The sequence below is a fragment of the Schistocerca americana genome, chromosome X (genome assembly GCF_021461395.2).
Source record: "Schistocerca americana isolate TAMUIC-IGC-003095 chromosome X, iqSchAmer2.1, whole genome shotgun sequence".
In the NCBI taxonomy this organism is placed as follows: Eukaryota; Metazoa; Arthropoda; class Insecta; order Orthoptera; family Acrididae; genus Schistocerca; species Schistocerca americana.
Window position 1 is genome coordinate 665,199,487 of NC_060130.1, and position 15,885 is coordinate 665,215,371.

Here is a 15,885-nt window from a genome sequence, read left to right on the forward strand (position 1 = left end):
ACAGAGCATGCACAATGTCGGCACTAGTACAGTGTATATCCACCTTTCGCAGCAATGCAGGCTGCTATTCTCCCATGGAGACGATCGTAGAGATGCTGGATGTAGTCCTGTGGAACGGCTTGCCATGCCATTTCCACTTGGCGCCTCAGTTGGACCAGCGTTCGTGCTGGACGTGCAGACCGCGTGAGACGACGCTTCATCCAGTCCCAAACATGCTCAATGGGGGACAGATCCGGAGATCTTGCTGGCCAGGGTAGTTGACTTACACCTTCTAGAGCACGTTGGGTGGCACGGGATACATGCGGACGTGCATTGTCCTGTTGGAACAGCAGGTTCCCTTGCCGGTCTAGGAATGGTAGATCGATGGGTTCGATGACGGTTTGGATGTACCGTGCACTATTCAGTGTCCCCTCGACGATCACCAGTGGTGTACGGCCAGTGTAGGAGATCGCTCCCCACACCATGATGCCGGGTGTTGGCCCTGTGTGCCTCGGTCGTATGCAGTCCTGATTGTGGCGCTCACCTGCACGGCGCCAAACACGCATACGACCATCATTGGCACCAAGGCAGAAGCGACTCTCATCGCTGAAGACGACACGTCTCCATTCGTCCCTCCATTCACGCCTGTCGCGACACCACTGGAGGCGGGCTGCACGATGTTGGGGCGTGAGCGGAAGACGGCCTAACGGTGTGCGGGACCGTAGCCCAGCTTCATGGAGACGGTTGCGAATGGTCCTCGCCGATACCCCAGGAGCAACAGTGTCCCTAATTTGCTGGGAAGTGACGGTGCGGTCCCCTACGGCACTGCTTAGGATCCTACGGTCTTGGCGTGCATCCGTGCGTCGCTGCGGTCCAGTCCCAGGTCGACGGGCACGTGCACCTTCCGCCGACCACTGGCGACAACATCGATGTACTGTGGAGACCTCACGCCCCACGTGTTGAGCAATTCGGCGGTACGTCCACCCGGCCTCCCCCATGCCCACTATATGCCCTCGCTCAAAGTCCGTCAACTGCACATACGGTTCACGTCCACGCTGTCGTGGCATGCTACCAGTGTTAAAGACTGCGATGGAGCTCCGTATGCCACGGCAAACTGGCTGACACTGACGGCGGTGGTGCACAAATGCTGCGCAGCTAGCGCCATTCGACGGCCAACACCGCGGTTCCTGTTGTGTCCGCTGTGCCGTGTGTGTGATCATTGCTTGTACAGCCCTCTCGCAGTGTCCGGAGCAAGTATGGTGGGTCTGACACACCGGTGTCAATGTGTTCTTTTTTCCATTTCCAGGAGTGTATCTGCAATTACCTTTTCGTTGACAGTACATTAAACTGTAATCTTCCTTCTCTTCATCATCTCAGTCAACTGACCAGGCTCTAGGTTAACTGCAAGACTTTCATATCCATGATCAAAGTATGTCCTCACAAACCACGCCCCAATAGAATCCCCGTAAAAGACTTGCACTGACACCCCATCCATCCCATTTGTCAAAAAACCACCACATCGACAAGACACCACTGAATCCACGGACTCCACTCCCACCATTTCCCAAACTTCCTCCTAACCTCACTCTTTTTTTCTAACCTATCTTTATCAAACATTCACTTCAACTCAAAAATAACTCAGAAATAAGAAAGTACCTCTCTTCCGAAATACACTGCACTGCAGAACTTAAGGATTAGATAACTAAAGAAACAAAACATATTCCACCGATGAGCCAAAACATTTTGACCACCTGTTTAATAGCGTGTTGGTCCATTTTTGAAACACTGTACAGCAACGATTCTGCTTGTCATGGGTTCTACAAGTCCTTGATAGGTTTCCAGAAGTGTGTAGTACCACATATCTACTCACAGTCAATAAATTCTCGCAAATTACGGGACGGTTGTTTGTGGGCACGCAGCTGGTGCCCGATATGTGTTCCAATGGGCACAGATCAGGGGCATTTGCTAACTAAGACATCAGTGTGAGTTCACTATCATTCTCCTCAAGCCACAACAGCACGATTCTACCCTTGTGTCAGGCAGAGTTATACTGCTGTGAGATGTCATCACCATCATAGAAGACTTCAGGCATGAAGGGATGCAGCTGGCCTGTAATAATGTTCACGTAGTTCATTGCTGTCATGGTGTCTTTGAGTACTACCATAGGTCCCATAGAAGCCCGACTCAGTGTAGCCCACAGCGTAATTCTGCTCTCACCTGCGTGCATCTGTGGTGCTGTGCACGTCTTAAGCAACCATTCGCCTGGATGATGGCATGTAAGAACCCGACAATGGACCTGTTCTAACAAGAAATGCGATTCATTCGTCAGGCGACACGTTTTTATTGATCCACGGTGAAATTTCAGAGACGCTGTGCCCACTGCAGTCATAATTGGCGATGTCGTTGGGTCAACACAGGAACACACAGAGGTCATGTGATGTGGAGCTCCGTGTTCAACAGTGGTCATTGAACAGCGTGCTCTGAAACACTTGTGTCTGCACCAGCATTGTACTTTGACATCAAATCTGCCACAGATCGCTGCCTATCCTGGATTGCACACTGGGGGATCCTTCAACTCCTACGTTTTGTGATGAGACCTGGACATTCAGTACCATACGGCCTACGAGTTATTCCACCATCCTTCAACCATTTTCCATAGGTTCTCAAAACAGTAGTACGCAAACAGCCGACCAGCTTCGCCGTTTCAGAGATTCTCGTTTCCAGCCGCAGCAACACAACAATGTGCCCTTTGCCAAATCGCTTATATCGGTGGATTTCCGCATTTGCGGCCCGTATGTTCGCTATAACGACTGCCCATTCGTCTCTCTTCAGTTTACATTCTTTACTTACTGCGTCACGTGCTCGCAACGCTACCAGGACGCATTCAACCTCGCGGTGGGCAGTGGTTGTAATATTTTGGCTCATCAGTGTAACTACTTGGTGTAAATGAATGAAAGTGCGGGAGTATGTTGCCAGACGTCTCCCAGTCGTGCACAGAAAACTGTAAGTCACGTGGCGTGAGGTCAGTGTGACTATAACGGCAAATGGAGCTAGTCCTGCATCACGAGCCAGTTGAAGGAGCAGGAAAGACCGTGTGTGTCAGTCAGCTCTTTGGTGGAGTTCTTTGTAACAATATGGCCGGAAAACAACATCTGCACACGCCTTCACAAGGGGAAGAATCATCGGGAAACAGAAAGAAGGACGAAATGTGACGAATGTAGCCCTGGAGTTTGGTATTACTCACAGCATTGTTTCACGTGTATGGGGAGCATTCCGAACCGCAGGCACTGCTGCCCTAAGGAGAGGAAATGGTCCATCACGGTCGACTATACGACTACAGCACCAGATGACAACTACATTGTGCAACAAGCAAGAGGGATCCACGTCTGTAAGGTACGCAATCTCTCACTCCATACTGGCACGGCAACTGTATGAGGGTGGTCTCTTTGCCTGATGACCAGTACGCTTTGTTGCAATGACACCCCCGCAGTGAGGGCTGAGGACACTGTTTGCAATGGTACCAAGAGCATAGTGACTGGACCAGCGAGGAATGGAGTCACGTGCGCTTCTCAGGTGAGATCAGATTCAGTCTGAGCAGTGATTCTGGATGTGCTCTTACATGGCGAGAGGCGGGAACACGTAATGCATCTAAGAACATTGTCGAATATGATCGTGTTGGTGGTCCAGGTGCTATGCATGGGCATACTGACCTCCAAATCTCTAAACACGGTACACTCATCGGTCAGCGTTATTGTGACACTGTACTCCTTCTCCGTGTACGTCTTTTCAGGGATGCATTCGGCCATGACTTCATTTTTGTTGCTGAGAATGCGCATCGAACAGCGCAGATGGAGGAGCTCTTGGAACGAGATGATATTCGGCAAATAGACTGGCTTGCCCATTCCCCCCACTTAAACACCATCGAGCATGTATGGGATGCATGGGGGAAGCGTAATGCAGCACGTCCATATGTACGAACAAACATCGAGCAGCTGTCAACCAGGCTGGTGGAGGAATGGGACGCCCTACCATAATAACTTCTTAGCAACCTTGTGACCAGCAGAATGCATTTACATCTGTGGTAATCACACATCCTATTAAGAACCATGTCCCTCCTTTTGTAATGTCCAGGGGTCCGCTATAAACCGCAGTGACTTCAGTGTATATGTTGTCTTTGAGTAAAAGCATAATTTCTGTTCGTCTCACTGCGTATTTCTATCAGCTACGTTCTGCAGTAAATTGTAGCAGTTCTATCTATGCATTTTCCAAGTTTCATCGAGCTACGTTACATGATAGTGACACACATTCCGTCATAATAAAGTCTTCAAGCCCTGAATTCATTTCTGTCCTACTATTTAAACTTCCTGTTGTAATATTTAGCCTTCCACGCAGTTATCACGGAAATTCATCGCTTTGATCACAGTATTTGATTCTGAGATGATACCGGATAAGCTTGAGTCAGAACGTAACACCAGTACATGTTTCCATAGCTCTCTGCATCTGTCACAACTGTCGTCCCAAATTTCTAGCCCACACATTTTCAGAATCTCTTCAATTATCAATCACCTTATAAGTACTGGTGACCAAATTTAAAACCACAGACACAACATTGAACCCATCTGATATCAAACCCTTTCATACTGTTGCCCAAAATGCATAACCTACAACGACTACATCATGCAAGACTGCAAAACTTCTTCCACGTGCCTCACTGTAGAGCGATGACCTTTTGAAATAATATAAGAATCTTGAACCCTCGCCCTCAAGTAACAGTGGTATCTAGCCCATCCCACCCACTCCTGCAAGTGTAAGGCAAAGCCATATCTCACCAAACCCGTATTAACCATGACCATCCACCCTGTCAATACTTTGGTCTGTCCAGACCTATACCATGCTCCCACCACCAAACATATAACCCGTGTTGTCAGAACTGACATTCAAAACATCCAACACATATCCTCCAATAAGTAACGCTGGTTATTTGTTGAGTGTTTCACCTCAGCGTCGACGCCACATATTCATAGAACCATTCGCATTTCATTTACTACCACCTAGATACCCTTGTCTAACTCCAATCTCAGCGCCAACTTGTGCAGTATCTCATATTTTACTGGATCCACTGCCCACCACAAACACGTCCAAGATCTATTCCATTGCTCTGACCTTCGCAAAACTCACTTGAAATTACTCCTCACTCTTCACATCAGCTCCTTACTCATATCCCACTTTCACCTTCACCAAACAATTCATTCCATCCAACTTTCTACCCAGAGCTATGTTGTCATCACCGGATCTCTGCAACACTGCATATCGCCCCCAGACTGACAAATTCAGGAATATACTTCTACCCAGAGCTCGTCATCACGCCCCAGGAGACAAACCTCCAGCAGAACCACAACACCTCCAATATCGACAACCTTAGCATGATTGCAACGCAAATTCCATTACCATAAATCATCGATACATCAAGAGCAACAATTTTAATTAATTAAATAAACACTTTTGACCATCTTTCAGTATTTTTATTTCCTACTTTGTCACATTCAAAACCGTAGGGCTGAAGAACAAGTACAGCTGCTTCCAGCTCACGCCGACAGGTGAATGAAAAGCAATAAAGTAAAAAACCAAGAGCATCAGTTGTTTAGCTTTCACCGCTGATACTCTATTGCCTGTATGGTTCTTGCTTGCAATGACTTGTGTGCTTCCCAGTTCTTCTAATGGATATTCTAAGGCTGGATTACCTGCATGCTGGTTACTTCCTCTGGATTTGGACTGGGCTTCTACTTGTTCATGATCCAGAAGAACTTGTGTTTTGCTGCCGAGTGCTGGACTATGGTAATTACTATTTGAGCCTTGTCATTCTATGTATCACAGTATAATAAAATAATTGCGTCTAATTGCCAACAGAACACTTTCTATTCCTCCGCTGAGTTCTAATATTCTGATAATGTCTCTATGTACATTAAGAAAATAATTTTATAGACTATCACAGCATTTATCTCCAGTGTAGTTCGTCAGCGTCGCTTCACATCCAGGCGAACTAGACGTACAGTTAAAAATCTACACAATACGTGTGACATATGTTGAAACTGCTCACATTGTCATGACGCTGTATGGACTCATGTTGGAAAGAGCGGAGAGACGAGAGGAGGAGGAGGGGTGGATAAAGAACTCTAACCCTAAATTCTGATTTTTTGGGTTCTTACAGTTATGTTAAATCATTTCAAACGATTTGTGAGTGCGCCTTACCCTTGCCATATTCTTCTCCAACTAAGTTAATGATTCATCAGCAGTAACATCATTGTCGAGGAGACTTGAAGCATTAATCTACTTAGATGTAGAGGTCCTTCATCCGTTCTTTAGCTGCAAGCCATCACTTCAGCATCCGATCACTTCAGCGGTACTGGCTAACAGATCAACTCTGGTTTCACTTTTCTCCAATGTTCCCACAAAGAAGAGACCACGTCCATTTTATTCGTTCAAAAATGTAAGTCTGCTATGGTTTACAGAAATGGACAGTTGTGATAGTTCGAATATCCATGTTTTCACCTGTTAAACTGTCAGTTGTCGTCCTCACTATTATGTATTTTTTTTAAAATATTTGCTTCTTTAGGCTTGATTATCAGTCAGCAGTCTCTGTCAGTGGGTATTTACACAATGCAGCTACAGACTGTGCAGCCATCACGACAAACGCTGTAGAAACCACCAGGTTGTGGCACATGATGATTTTCTTCAGTTGTCGTCTTCCTGGTGGCCAGGGTCCTCATCATGTTGCAGTCCTTGAGAGCATCTTGTGTTTTTTGGCGTTAAGCGCATCGCCTGGTAAACACCAGCACACTGTGTTTGCATTGTCTCTTCGTACTTGTTTGCTGTTTGCGCGTCGTCTTATTCGAAGACAGTCTAAGCTCTCTATGCCATCCTCTGCACTCTGTGCCAAGCCAGCTGCCTGAAGGTCGCCTTGAACCTCGGCAGCAGAAATGAAGGAGCTGCCGGTATATCGGTCTATTTGCATCTACTTTTGTAATTTGCAAGGTATTTCTTAGGCTTTCGAACAATGTTGCTGTTCTAGGGTCTTTCATCCTCGTTTCCAGTTCATCAATAAAATAAGGGAGAAACCATTTCATGCATGCTTTTTCGCTTGGCTTACTTTCAGTAGGTGTACGCCTCGACTGAATGGGCGAAGGACGGGGGATGGTGCAGGTTCATTGCTCATGTCTAGTTTTCACAACTGAAAATATTTAGCATCTTTCTATGGCGTGTCTCACTGAAGACTGCTTCCTACCTTTGAAACCATTGTCCTGAGCAAATAAATTAACGGAACTCGTGCCCCTAGCTTCGAACTTCCGAATAGGGCCTGGCAAGCATAAAATACGTCCAGCGTCGTACAAGAAGAGTGTAAGTTGTGACTGCTTTTTTATTTCAGCTTCGGCTCTCAGAAGGAATGTTCGCTTCTGTAGTTGACTAGTCAGCTGAATGGCTGTCATGTGGAGGACCCAGGTTCGATTCCCTGCTAATGATTTTCCCTTGCTGGCAAAAATTGGGTGCACTCGCCCCCGTGATGCCGATTAAGGACCTAACTGCCCGAGTAGTAGCGGCTCCACGGCCTGGAAAGTCTGCGAAACGGCCGGGAGACCGGTGTGCTGACATATGCCCGTCCATACCGCATCCGCATCCGCATGACGCCGCAAGGCAGACAATGATACGGCGGCCGGTGGACATCCCTTGAGCCTTAACTTTCTGGTGAGGAGCTCGTTTCTTTTTTTTTTTTATCATCAGAAGGTGTAAGTAATCATCAGATTCCAGAGCTATAAAGCACAAAATGAAGAACGCATGTTAAGTGCCAAGGTGTCTATTGTATCATTATGGTTTACTGTAATGGAGGCGAAAGCAAAATCGTTTCATTAAACATGGGTCCACAAGCGAGCAGTTTGCGAGATAATTGTGAATGTCTGGTTATGAGCCCTCACTGACTTATTGAAATACTGTAAACTTCGATTAAGTTCTTATCTGACTGGGCTTAGATTTAACCCATGACCTAGCTTCGAAGAAATACAGTACTGCATCAGCACCTAAATGTTACAATTTACTGTATTGTCAACCTGTTAAAGGAGGTGCTACTGAGTAAGGTGGCGCAGTGATTAGCACAGTAGACCCTCATCTGGGAGGACGATGTATCAAATACTCGCGCAGTCCGGAACCGCGCGACTGCTACGGTCGCAGGTTCGAATCCTGCCTCGGGCATGGATGTGTGTGATGTCCTTAGGTTAGTTAGGTTTAAGTAGTTCTAAGTTCTAGGGGACTGATGACCACAGATGTTAAGTCCCATAGTGCTCAGAGCCATTTTTTTTTATCAAATACTCGTCTAGCCATCCAGATTTAGGTTTTCCATTATTTCCCTACACCACTTAAAGCTATTGCTGGGAAGGTTTCTTTGAAAAGAACACAGCCGATTACCTTCCCCATCCTTAAGTAATTCGAGCTCATGCTCCACCTCTAATGACCTCGCTGTCGACGGGACGTTAAACTGATATGGCTACGTACCTAATGGAGGTGTTCCATGTGTTTTCCTACGATTTGCATGCACTACTGAACTCGTCTCTACTGTTAGTTCAGTCCTTCAAACATATGTGCATGATCTTGTAAATCTTGACAACACTGTACAATAAACTACTACAGTTCTTGAATTATATCAGGGGGAGTGCTGTAGAGTTCACTTTTGGGCTGAGCCCAGACAGAAAAATTCAGAGGACTGATGTCAGGTGATATTGCAGACCAAGGTATAGCCTCTGGTCGGCCTATCCATCCTGAACCATATTAGAACATTAAATGTCGTTTTATGTCAGCAGCAATTTGAGCCTAATTAGACTGGACTTAATCGAAAAGTTTGCAGTGATAGTAAATTTCTATTATGACACTACTTCACATGAAAGTCAGAGGCAGCTCATAACAACACTTTCGCAATTATAAAACTGAAATACATGGGAAGGCGGATGGCAGGGGTGGGCCAAGGGGAGGATGGAGGGAGAGGATTAGGTATGAGTTTAAATTTATTGGATATAGGTTCCGCATGTTATGGAAAACCCTGTTTTTTCTTGTTACCCAAACTAGTTTTTGGCATCTCTGTGCCCCCACCAGTGAGTTTTATTTATCGGAAAACTGCATAAAGTGAACATATTTTAGGTTTTAAGTGATCTAAGAACATGAGACCTAAAATAGTTTTTGATCGTTTCTGTTCTTGCCTTAATTTTACATTATACGGTTTTGCAGGAGCATCTGCATGATGTTCGCACTGATAACTTGTCATCTGCAAACCAAACATTGTAAATGTGAACTTTGTCAGCGCTTTAACACATCCCGTGATCTTTAAAAAACGTGATTTTGGTGTGGCTAAATGTTTTGCGTATAAATTTGTTATAACCCAAGTTTTGTTGTGACAGATCCTTCTTCTTTCGCTTTCTTATAGCATTTCACAAATATTTTAAATGTAGTTTTGTACAGTATTGTTTTAACAAACACCTTTCCACTTCGCAAAACGCTGTGATAACAATATTGTTGTGTGTCCTAACCCTGTTGATGTCCATTTGTTCCCCGAGTGAGTTTGACGCCGAATTTGAATTTTATTTACCTTTATCACACTCACTCTCTCTCTCTCTCTCTTTGTGTGTGTGTGTGTGTGTGTGTGTGTGTGTGTGTCCCTTTAGCTGTTTGTGTTGCCTTTTCTGTGAAGTTCCTTTAAGTGTTAAATAATGAGCTTTCACAGAGAGTGGTGTATTCATTTAAAACTTGTTGCCTCCGTTGTGTGCCGCAAATGTTAAGTTAACTAGCTATTCAGGTCAAGAGATCCCTGTGTTAGGACAGTGCAGCCTTCTTGCAACATACAAAGGACAAACAAAACTTGTGTCATTTTACATCCTTCGTTCTTCTTCTGCAGTGAACTTGTTTGGTTTCGATTTATTTCAGTTGTTTAACTTGTCTATAGTAAATCAGGTCGTATCAGTGAACCAGACTGTGCTTTCAGACAGTGTTTCTCGTCTATGTGAAGAAATTGCAGACATTTTTGCACCGGGCCTTTGTTGCGCTAAGAACTATAAAGCACATTTGGAACTGAAAGTAAACGCGCCACCGAAATTTTTCAGAGCGCGCAATGTTCCCCATGCATTGCGTGATGAGGTCGCAAAACATTACACGATTTGGAATCACAAGGTGTAATTGAACATATGCAGGCTTCTCTCTGGGCATCACCCTTAGTAATTTTGCCAAACCCTTCCGGAAAATTGAGATTTTGTGTGGACTTCAAAGCAACAGTGAATCCACAACTAGTGATTGCAACTTTTCCTTTACCCCGCCCAGAGGATCTTTTTGACAAACTGTGCCCGGGTAAATATTTTTCGAAGTTGGACTTCGCAGATGCATACTTGCAAATACTGGTGGACGAAGAATCCCTGCACGTTTTGGTGGTTAACACGCGTCTTGGGTTCTATCAATTCAAATGACTGCCATTCGGGTGTGCATCTGCCCCTGCATTGTTTCAGCAATATCTATAAACTGTTTGTGCGTCGTTCCCTACTGCAGCAAACTATCTGGACGATATTGTGATCTCCGGAAAGACGGAAGAAGAACATTTAGCCCATCTCAGAACATTATTTTAGGTCTTGCGACAAAATGGTCTTCGCTTGCGGAAGGACAAATGTGTGTTTTTTGCTCGTGACTTGCCATACCTGGGACATGTACTCAATGCCCAAGACATACATCCCAGTCCCGAGCACCTCCGTGCCATACAAGACTTGCCTTCGCCGCAGAATTTGAAGCAGCTACAGAGTGTTCTGGGAAAAATCTACTATTATCACCGATATGGTCCACACGCCTCTTCCATTTCAGCTCAGCTTCATCGCTTACGCCGTAAAGGTGTTCCGTTCGTCTGGACGACGGAATGCGAACGCGCCTTTCGCCAGCTGAAATCGGCGTTGCCTTCCAATACTTGCCTTACGCCATTCGATTCCCGGAAGCCACTTTTGTTGATGGTGGATGCATCGGATTTCGGGATCGGTGCTGTGCTTGCGCACAAAGATGGATCGCACGATCGCCCTATTGCCTTTGCATCCAAATTGCTCTCGTCTGCGCAAAGAAATTATTCACAGATCGAGAAAGAAGCATTGGCTCTCGTATTTAGTGTTACAAAATTTCATGATTTCTTGTAAGGTCGTCACTTTACCATCATCACAGACCACAAACATTTGACATCGCTTTTTCATCCGAATAAGCCTGTACCTCCACGTACAGCGCAGAAATTCATTCGCTGGTCTATTTTCCTCTCGCAGTACCGCTACGATATCTTGTATCGGTCCACTGCTAAGCTCGGAAACGCCAATGCGTTGTCCCGCTTGCCTGTTGCTGAGGATAGGGCATTCGATTCCTCCGAACTTGCTTGCACGTTCATTGATGCGGAAACCGATGACGTGGTCGAATCGTTTCCGATTGATTTTCGTCGTGTAGCTACAGCCACAGCTGCCGACCTGTAATGTCTCTTGCAGCGGTCTCTCCACGATATTTTCAGAAATTTTATAAATTATATAACTCAGTACATATCTCGAAATATCTCTTCTTATCTTACCGATTATCAATGCAAAGTAGTTTCAAGCCCAATTATTCCTTGGAGCGTCCATTTACTCCATGGAATAGCTTCTCTGCTATCTATGTTTTCTCTTAGGAAAAAGAATAGGGGACTTCTTGCCGATTAGTCCTGAAAGAAGGATGTATATGTATGTATTGTTGAGCTAGTCGCCATCTTGATGAGATTCTGTATGAGAAGGAATTTAATACATGAACTAAACTAAAGTAAGTGTGTTCGCGTATTATTTAACGGATTATTATTATTGACAGTGTCTGCTTACTACGCTGTGTTGCACGGGATCAGTGGGGAACGTCTGATTTACACTGGACGAACCTGCCGTTTTGTATGCTCAAGATATCCAGTTACTTCAAATAAATAGGCTAACACGGTCTTACCAGCAGATCTCCGGTCTTCCCATGTGATCACCGAAAGTTAACAATTTAATCAGGATAGAACAGTATTGAACTGTGTGAATGTGATAAGCCTGCTTTGTCAATGAAAATTCCCTTAATATACGCATGTTTTTTACTATCCTGATCAGTGAAGCTAAATCAGGCCGGTGTGAGAGAGGTTCTTTAAATTTTAGAAATATTAAAGACCCTGTCCTTGCTACCGTTCTGCGTTTTGTTGCTACGCAATGGCCCTTGTCGAAGTCACGGATCGGGGACCCGTTGGTTCGCCGATTTTTTGCTCACAAGGAGAGACTTTTTGTTCGACGTGGTGTTTTGCTGTTGCGTTCTGATAATGATCAGTCCAGGGTCGTGGTCCCACGTTCGTTACAGTCCTCTGTCTTACAGCTTCTCCACCAAGGACATTGGGGTATAGTGAGAACGAAACAACTTGCTCGTCAGCACTGCACTTGGTTCGGAATCGATGCCGCGATTACGAATATGTGCTCTTCTTGCATGGTGTATGCTGAACAACAATCAGCACCACCGCGGAAAATATTTGCATGGCCAAAAGCCACTTCCCCTTGGCAACGCTTACACATCGATTTTGCTGGTCCATTCTGGAATGCTCGATGGTTGGTTGTGGTAGATTCATTCAGTAATTTTCCTTTTGTTGTCCGGATGTCTTCCACGACGTCATCTGTCACCATCCAAGCGTTATCTGCTATTTTTTGCATTGAAGGTCTTCCACAGACTATTGTTTCCGACAATGGCCCACAATTCATGTCCACAGAATTTCAGTCATTCTGCAAGGCCAATGGTATTCAACATCTGACGTCCGCGCCGTTTTTGCCACAGTCAAACGGTGCCGCTGAACGTTTGGTCAGGACTTTCAAGTCACAGATGTTGAAGTTAAAGGAGTCGCATTCTCGGGAGGACGCGTTATTGCTCTTTTTGTCCTCGTATCGCTCTCAGCCCCGAGATGGTCGCTCGCCGGCTGAGTTGCTCCACGGACGCCCTCATCGAACCTTGATGTCTTTGATACATCCGCCACATCAGGTTCCTGTGCAGCGGCAGACACCTGCTTTTGCCCCAGGCGACGTTGTCTACTACCGCCACTACCGAGGTTCACGGCGTTGGCTCGAAGGGCGCATTCTGCGCTGCCTCGGACGCGCTATGTATATGGTATTGGGGGCCTCTGGTGAGGTGCACCGGCATCTCAACCAGGTGCACCTCTGTCATCGCACGCGATCTGCCGCTCACCGTTTGCTTTCAGGGTCTGTGCCGTCCGGTCAGCGCCTTGGGGACCCATCCACTGGCTCGCCTCAACCCCAGGTGTTACCGACGCTGCCTTCCATTTTGCCCCATGGCGACGCGCCGCCGCCACCGCCGCCGCCGCCTGTTCTCCCGCCGGCGTTGCTGCAACCGCTGGGTGCCTCCCTGAGTCACGCGCCGCCGATCGCATCCCGTGACCAGTTGTCCTCCGACATTGAACTCTTGCCCGCTCCGGACCATATGTCGTCTTCGCCCGTCGGGTGCTCCGGCCCGATGGAGGTCGACCCTTCGGCCCCTCCTGTCTCTCTGCGGGCGCATACACCGCATGTTGGCGTGCGCCCTGGAGCAGGTTTTCAGGCGTTTCCTAGCTCCCTGTGGTCCGAATGGCAGGGTGCGGGTGGCACAGCATCGCCTGTTGTTACGATCCCCACCTCGTAGCATACATCAACATGGGGTCCTCCCCACGGCGGGCGGAAGCCTTATGCCACAACCGTACGCCGCTTTGCGGTGGAGCGGGGGAGGAATGTGGTGTCACCGCCAGACACCACACTTGCTAGGTGGTAGCCTTTAAATCGGCCGCGGTCCGTTAGTATACGTCGGACCCGCGTGTCGCCACTATCGGTGATTGCAGATCGAGCGCCGCCACACGGCAGGTCTAGAGAGACTTCCTAGCACTCGCCCCAGTTGTACAGCCGACTTTGCTAGCGATGGTTCACTGCCTACTTACGTCCTCATTTGCCGAGACGATAGTTTAGCATAGCCTTCAGCTACGTCATTTGCTACGACCTAGCAAGGCGCCATTATCAGTTACTATTGGTAATGTGAATCATGTACCATCAAGAGCGACGTTCATCATAAATGGATTAAAGTTAAGTATTCCACCAGCTTCGTCCGTTTTTCTAAATTCTAATTTCCTTGTCCTGTTCCAGACCTCACGCCAGCCTGCGTGAGCTAAAACACGTGCATTTCGGCTTCCTCTAGTAACACGGTGTTGGTTCTCCTGTCAACCACAACAACTCTTCCGCTCCACGAACCTGCAATGACGACTCCCTAAACTTCTCTCCTCCTTTCTCTGCTCAGGTTGGAAAGCATTTGAATCGACATCTGTCGAAGTTGTGGGGACAGCATCAAAGGAAGGGTCGAGCAGTGGCGTTCAAACATGCAGTGCAGAGGGAATTGCCTGAGCATTGGACATGTCTGTGAACATGGTGCATAAAATCCTACAAAGTATCTTGCGCATAATCTGCCTGGAAGTTTCATACCAGCGCACACTTCGCTGCAGAGTGAAAATTTCGTTCTTCAAACATCCCCCAGGCTGTGGCTAAGCCATGACTCCCCAATACCCTTTCTTCTAGGAGTGCTAGTTCTGCCAGGTTCGCAATGGAGCTTCTGTGAAGTTTGGAAGGTAGGAGACGAGATACGACGAGGTACTGGCAGAATTAAAGCTGTGAGGACGGGTCCTATGTCATGCTTGGGTAGCTCAGACGGTAGAGCACTTGCCTGCGAAAGGCAAAGGTCCCGATTTCGAATCTCGGTCCGACACACAGTTTTAATCTGCCAGGAGGTTTCGTTACGCTGCACTTTGCAAGAAGCTTGGGCTGCTAAGTTTAGTAAGTAAAATGTCGAAGTCTAAAGTGTCAGAAAAGGCTTTGCTGAAGCCTAAGAAGCAAATGATAGTCTCCTCTTATGCATCATTGGCAAGCTTAAGATATTCTGTTACCTATAGTAAGGCAAAGATTAAGCTGTTATGATTACAGAAACCTGATTGGGATTCGTGTAGAAGATTGTTTTCAGTTCGGCAATTCGTTATCTGGTGGCAGACTATATATTCTAAGGACTTGGACAGTGTGGGAGGGATGCAACTTTGCTGGTAATCAGTGGATGCTGTGGCAACACGCTTTTAGGTAGTGGCTTAACTAGCCCCTGTCGAATATTTCCACTGTGTTTCGAATATTTTCGTTATTTTTCAAGTTTTTCACAAGATTTATCGAAACTGTTCTTTAAGAACAATCATTTCGCCATCATTTTGTCAAATTTTCAATTAAGTTCTGTGATATTTGCTTGAAATTTCAAGATTTTTTCCTTGGAAATTTCCCCTGCACCTACAAACTTCGTTTACTCTAAATAAACCAAAAAACAACGAAAATCTTACAAGTGTAAAATTAAATCATTGTCTTATTAATGCCTATTTTTTCTTGAACAAAGATAAGAAAATGGAAAAACACAGTAAAACAAGAAATCATTTTTATTACTATTGCTCACTTATTTCCTTAAAAATTATACCAGAAAATATTTGTCAATGTAAATGGGACTCTTCAAAGTTTTTGAAGGGTTAGTAAATGTTAATATTAGATATATTTTGATAGAAACATCAAAGATGTTATTTGATAAATCTGTAAAATGTTAATTATCACATGAAAATCCTATACTGAGAATTATGATGAGTCTTTTTTCCTAATTTTAGTAATGCTACGGCTTTAAAAGATTATTTTTATGACTGGGAATATAACTTAGGACTCAATGAACATACAACTGATCTATTTTTCAATGCAAAACATAAATATATTAAATGTGAATTTTATAAAAATTACAAATATATTAAATGTAAATCTTATGAAATAATTATTTCAT